Source organism: Erythrolamprus reginae, chromosome 2, assembly GCF_031021105.1.
Source record: "Erythrolamprus reginae isolate rEryReg1 chromosome 2, rEryReg1.hap1, whole genome shotgun sequence".
Lineage (NCBI taxonomy): Eukaryota > Metazoa > Chordata > Lepidosauria > Squamata > Dipsadidae > Erythrolamprus > Erythrolamprus reginae.
In genome coordinates this window covers 211,400,936-211,407,602 of record NC_091951.1, presented here as the reverse complement: position 1 = coordinate 211,407,602, position 6,667 = coordinate 211,400,936, and positions in this window count along the sequence as shown.

The window sequence follows — 6,667 nt, the reverse complement described above, 5'->3', positions numbered from 1 at the left end:
TTGAGTAACTTGTCCCCCAATAAAATCTGTGGGATGATGGGGGGTGGGAGTATATCTGAGCCCTTTTCACTAAAAATGTCTTGTAAGTCCCAGTACTTTTGAAATATTTGGGGCAGTCCTGCATCACAGCTCCCACCTCCCTTCTTGGTTCCACTCACAGTGGTTTAGGACTAAGATGTTAAGTCTTTGATGTTTCCCTGATGAAGTGGACAAGGCCATTGGAGCTGTGAGTTCCGCCACCTGTTCACTGGATCCGTGTCCCTCTTGGTTGGTTTCGGCCAGTCGAGAGGTGACACGGAGCTGGGCCCAGGAGATTGTCAACGCCTCCTTGGGGAGGGGGTCCTTTCCGGCCCTTTATAAGGAGGCACTTGTGCGCCCCCTCCTCAAGAAGCCTTCCCTGGACCCAGCCGTGCTTAATAACTACCGTCCAGTCTCCAACCTTCCCTTTATGGGGAAGGTTGTTGAGAAGGTGGTGGCACTCCAACTCCAGCGGTCTTTGGAAGAAGCCGATTATCTATGTCCTCAGCAGTCTGGATTCAGGCCCGGCTACAGCACGGAAACTGCTTTGGTCACGTTGATGGATGATCTCTGGCGGGCCCGGGACAGGGGCTTGTCCTCTGTCCTGGTGCTTCTTGACCTCTCAGCGGCTTTCGATACCATCGACCATGGTATCCTTCTGCGCCGGCTGGAGGGGTTGGGAGTGAGGGGCACTGTCCTTCAGTGGTTCTCCTCCTACCTCTCCGGTCGGTCGCAGTCGGTGTTAGTGGGGGGTCAGAGGTCGACCTCTAGGTTTCTCCCTTGTAGGGTGCCTCAGGGGTCGGTCCTCTCCCCCTTGCTATTTAACATCTACATGAAACCGCTGGGTGAGATCATCCAAGGGCATGGGGTGAGGTATCATCAATATGCCGATGATACCCAGTTATACATCTCCACCCCATGTCCAGTCAGCGAAGCAGTGGAAGTGATGTGCCGGTGCCTGGAGGCTGTTGGGGCCTGGATGGGTGTCAACAAACTCAAACTCAATCCAGACAAGACGGAGTGGCTGTGGGTCTTGCCTCCCAAGGACAATTCCATCTGTCCATCCATTACCCTGGGGGGAGAAACATTGACCCCCTCAGAGAGGGTTCGCAACTTGGGCGTCCTCCTCGATCCACAGCTCACATTAGAGAAACATCTTTCAGCTGTGGCGAGGGGGGCGTTCGCCCAGGTTCGCCTGGTGCATCAGTTGCGACCCTATTTGGACCGGGAGTCACTGCTCACAGTCACTCATGCCCTCATCACCTCGAGGTTCGACTACTGTAACGCTCTCTACATGGGGCTACCTTTGAAAAGTGTTCAGAAACTTCAGATCGTGCAGAATGCAGCTGCGAGAGCAATCATGGGCTTTCCTAAATATGCCCATGTCACACCAACACTCCGCAGTCTGCATTGGTTGCCGATCAGTTTCCGGTCACAATTCAAAGTGTTGGTTATGACCTTTAAAGCCCTTCATGGCATCGGACCAGAATATCTCCAAGACCGCCTTCTGCCGCACGAATCCCAGCGGCCAGTTAGGTCCCACAGAGTGGGTCTTCTCCGGGTCCCGTCAATGAAACAATGCCAGTTGTCGGGACCCAGGAGAAGAGCCTTCTCTGTGGCGGCCCCGGCCCTCTGGAACCAACTCCCCCCAGAGATTAGAACTGCCCCTACCCTCCTTGCCTTTCGTAAGCTACTCAAAACCCACCTCTGCCGCCAGGCATGGGGGAATTAAGACTTCTTCTCCCCCTAGGCTGATACAACTATATGTATGGTATGTTTGTACGTATGCTGGTTTTATACATTAAGGGGTTTTGAGTTAGTTTTTAGTATTGGATTTTTACTGTATATTGTTCATGTATATTGTTCATGACTGTTGTTAGCCGCCCCGAGTTTTCGGAGAGGGGCAGCATATAAATCCAATAAATTGAATTGAATTGAATTGAATTGAATTCCCTCATCCTCCTTTACATATGGAATATACTTCAAGCCAAGCCCGAGGGATCTCTTCATACCTGGTGCCACAAAGAAGCTCAGGATTTCTGTGCGGGCCCCCATCCTCATTTCTATTGGATTGGTGATGAACGTCATGGGCTCCCCAATCACTAATCTGTCTAGCTGGCAGGAAACCCTAGGCACTTTAAGCTGTCAGAGTCTTTCTCAATTAGGGCAGGGCAGACTAGGCTTCCCTTGCACCTCAAGAATGGCACCCTCAATATTATGGAGATAGTTACTGGAATCATGGGATGACTTACCAATGGATTATCATCTGAGTTGGTGTCACTCTCCACTGGTACTCTTACTGGGATGGTTTGAGATCTGTTGCCATCTTTGGTTGGTGGGGTGAACTCAATGGATTCCACCTCCTTCAGTGCTGTCTCTCTGGTTCTTGGCACTTGTTTAGTACCAGCCTCTAGGTTACCTTTTGTAGCTTGGCAGTCAGCAGCTCAGTCAATGCCCTTCCTTCCACACTTGAAGCAGCCAGTGGAATGTCAACATAGGATTTGGTCGTGGGACAGTGGATTCAGGGTTCCTTCTTTTCTGAGAGGGATCCCCAGCACCCATGAGTTGGGTGGTTTTGTGAACAAGGCAGGTCAATCTCAACTTCTTCGGCGAGGGCATACCAGCCATGGAGGGTGCATGGGGTGCCTCTAGACATGGAGGTGTTGTAGAGATTGTCATTCAGCCCATTCTGGAAGCACTTGATTAGCATGTCTTGTGGTCAGGCAATTAATCTGCAGGCCAGGTCACAAAACTCTTGCGCCACAGGTCAGCAGCTCTGGTTTATGGTTTGATCCTCATTCTGATTTTACAACCAAGCAGGGGGCGGGGTCTTCAAAGTGTTTCCAGAGTGCTATCATGAAATAGTCACGGGTTCCCAGGTTGGGGACATCATTGTTATGAACAGTGACCATCCACTCTGCTGTGGTCTCCTTCAATGTCATGGTCACACACTGCACATTGGCCCCTTTGGTTGGTACGTTTGGCCCATACAGTCCAGACTTAGGCCAGAAAAAAAAGTCAGTTGTTTGGAGTCACCATTGAACTTCACCCAGGTTGGTAGTCTGCAGCTTCTCCTCCTTGATGGGGTAGCCCAAGATCCTTGATGGGACAGCCTACTGGGGTCACTTCTGATTGCAGTGCTGATGCCACAGAAGCAGGCACCACTGCAGCCTCAATGGCAGGTACAGCCATACCATTGCAACCATCAACCTGCAATTGTTGGGCACCTGACAATGCCACTCGAATCTGGGCTGCATGCGCTTTGAAGTTGTCAAAGGCTCTTCTCAGGAACATATGACTTGCCCCAGCATCTTCATACCTCTACACGTGGCTCCCCTGAGCAGCTTCCTCAATCCCGTAGATGAAACTCATCCCACAGGACTTTTCTTTTCACTCCTCCTTCTCAACCCTCAGTGACTATTTGGGCCTTGGTTGATCATTGCTGGCTTCTGCCTCTCCCAGCTATTGAGGGAGGTCCACTCAGTCATGGGATCTTGCCAACATTTCTCCCCAAGCCTTGACCTCCTCCTGGTCACTCATGTGAGCCAACATTGTATGCTTCTACCCATAGCCCATGGTAGAAACATCTCTCCAGGTTGACCACTATTACTATTCTAATCTAATGTCAGACCAGCCTCAGCTAGGTTCCTAGGAAAGGAAGATCCACAATTGCACGTGGTTAAAGTGATACAGTAAATTCATTTACTAAGGATTACTGCTTGCAGCTAAAGCAGGCTAGAACTAAAACTTCCTATGCAAAGTATCACATCCCTGTGCAATGCTTGGGGAACCACTTTGATGTTAGATGCATCTTGAAATGGCTTCACATTCTTTCTGAGGGCAGGCGTCCTTGGGAAATTGGTTTAGCTCAATTTTCACATGTCTGGTTTCTGTCAGTGCCAGTCTCTCCTCGTTTGCCTCCTGCTTCCTCCTGCATTTCTTTCACAAATGGTTGTGCCCCCTCCCCCATTTATGGGAGTATGTCAGGAATTTAGCAGAGTAGAGCAAAGATGGCAGAGCTAACAGTAGTACTTCCAAGGAAGACACAAACCCTTCAGATACATTTCAAGTCTAAAATTAACGGATTCCTCTCTGGAAACAAAGGGTTAAAGAACTAGCATCTTCCCAAGAGACCTTGTATTTTCTCCTCCCTCTTTCTAAACTAAGGTGAAGAGCAAGATGGAGAGTGATAAGCTTCAAAATCATCAGGTGTGAGGCAAAGAGAGAAACCAAGAGAAACCATAGATTTTTTTAGAATTTCATGCTATCCCACAAACCAAGGACATAGAAGGTACAGGGGCTACAGGGACATATTTCTTGATTGCAAATCTCCTAAAGGTAAGAACTTTTTGAGAGTAGAGTAATAGTTTCACTGGATGCATTGAACAGAACGCAAAGTATTTGTGGTCTGGATACAAAATTTTGAAAGATGTGGTAATCGGTTTAAGAAAAACTAAGGGGCTGAGAAACTCCAGTATTATTACAGAAATATTCAAATAAATAAAAATCAGAAAGTATGTTATATCCTATCAGGATTAATAATGCCTAAATTGTATGAAAATAACGAGTCAAGATATTCAAGTTGTCTAACTTTACATCTCATTCCCTTAAAGCTAAAATGGTCTGAATGGTTGTCCCTCTGGAGTTCATTCTGAAAGATGGAATCTCATCAGAAACTGCATAATTGCCTGTCTGTCCTACACCCAGAGATAAAGCTGAACAGGCAACTCTTATAGTAACCTGCTTCTGGAATAGTTTATTGAATGTTTTAGTTCAGATCAGTTTACTATATTGATTAGCCCTTGGGCAATATCGAAGTGTATTAAATGTTAAATTGCCTATAATTTCTAATTGCCTCAATACAATGGGACTTTGCACAGTATTGCAACACAGTATTGCATCACTGTCAGGCTCTTATAAAGCCATCGGTATCTGCCATATAAATGCTATAATGCTTAAAAAATCCAAAATAATGTAATGTATATATAAATATTTCACGAATAGCTATAGAAATACCAGCCCACAGCAATATATTTTCCTTCAACTACACTGTATTATTTCTGTTGTTATATAGACATAAAATTCAGCTTCAATGTATTATATATAAAAAAACTGCAAAGATTACATTGTGGAGTTTTTGACAAAATGTCTGTTACCATAGCTCCAAACCTTTTGAAGAAATGTGTAAATGCTTAATAAAATTTTATCAAAAGAACTGGAGGGTAACACTAACCTTTTTCACATATCCTAAGTTCTGATTAATATGTTTATTTATTTATTTATTTGTCATATTTAAAACTATCCTTCTCCCTTACAAAGGGAATCTGGATGGTGTTCAATAAAAAAATCAAAAGCATAAAAAAATAGTATATAAAATGTAAAAGGGGCAAGAGAAGAATTAATTAAAAAATGGGGAGAGGGCTTATTCAGAGCACCATCTGCATACCCATCTGTGCATCCCACACAAGGGCACAGAACCTTGTTTTTATGGTTTTACAGAAAGCTAGGAGAGTGTGGACTCACCTCACCTTTGAGCCTCACTTCTGGGCAAAGCATGATCCACAGGGAAAGAGCAACAGCAAAAAAGACTCTCTTTCTGGACTCCACCAGTTGGAATTCTTTAACTGATAGGATCAGCAACATACCTTCCCTACCTGACTGGCTGGGTTGGGGTAATGTAACATGATGAAAATGGTTCTGTAGTCAACCTGCTCACCTGCACATTAGGGCTTTAAGGATCATAACCAACACCATAGGCTTGGAAGCAAACCAGCATCTAATGCAGATCACACAACAGAGGTGTTATATGTATCCTTCTTTGGGCACAGAAGATTGCCATGTTTTATATCAGCTGAAGCTTCCAGATATTTTCAACAGTAGCCTCATACAGAATATATTGCAATTATTCAAATGGGGGATGACCAGGGCACAAGTGACTGAGTGGAGTGCCTCCCTATTCAGTAATGGGCATAACTGGTGTACAACATAAAATATTGGACCATAAAGTTAGTGCCATGCCTCAACATGAAATTATTCTGTTTCCCACCTCCCTCATCTATATAATGTTAATATAGATCAAATCCAGGATGAGCTACAATCTTGTTTGTCAAAGGATAGTCTGCACACTGCAATTCCGTGGCATTGATTTTCAGTGCGTTTAATGAAAATGTATCAAATTCATCAATAGAGAATGGAGGCTATAAAATTTAGGAAATTGAATATTAGGTTAGAATCTGTGGACATAATTCAGCAGGAAGCCAAGGATCCTAAGGTGAAGAGAGCAAATCCAACAACTAGCTATGATGATGAGAATAACCTCCTGGATAAGATTTAACCTGATTCTTTACAGCAGTACAGAGGATACCAGGTAGCTTTCCCCGCCAAAAAAGGCATTTTGGTGTCACAACTCTATTCCCATGATTAAGTTGAAACGGCAAAAGGATTGAAATTTTTTGCCCTGCTGATCTAATGCACGATACAAAGGCGCTGGTGGAGATCCCTTGCCTACCAGAAACCAGAGCTTGGCAGTTGCGAGAAAATAACAGCTGCTGGAGTGCTGCTAAGCAACAGCTTCAGCTTGTATCCAGCAGCAGCAAAGAAAACAAGGTCTGAGTTATCAACTGAAGGATGTTGGCAAAATGGCCTAGGG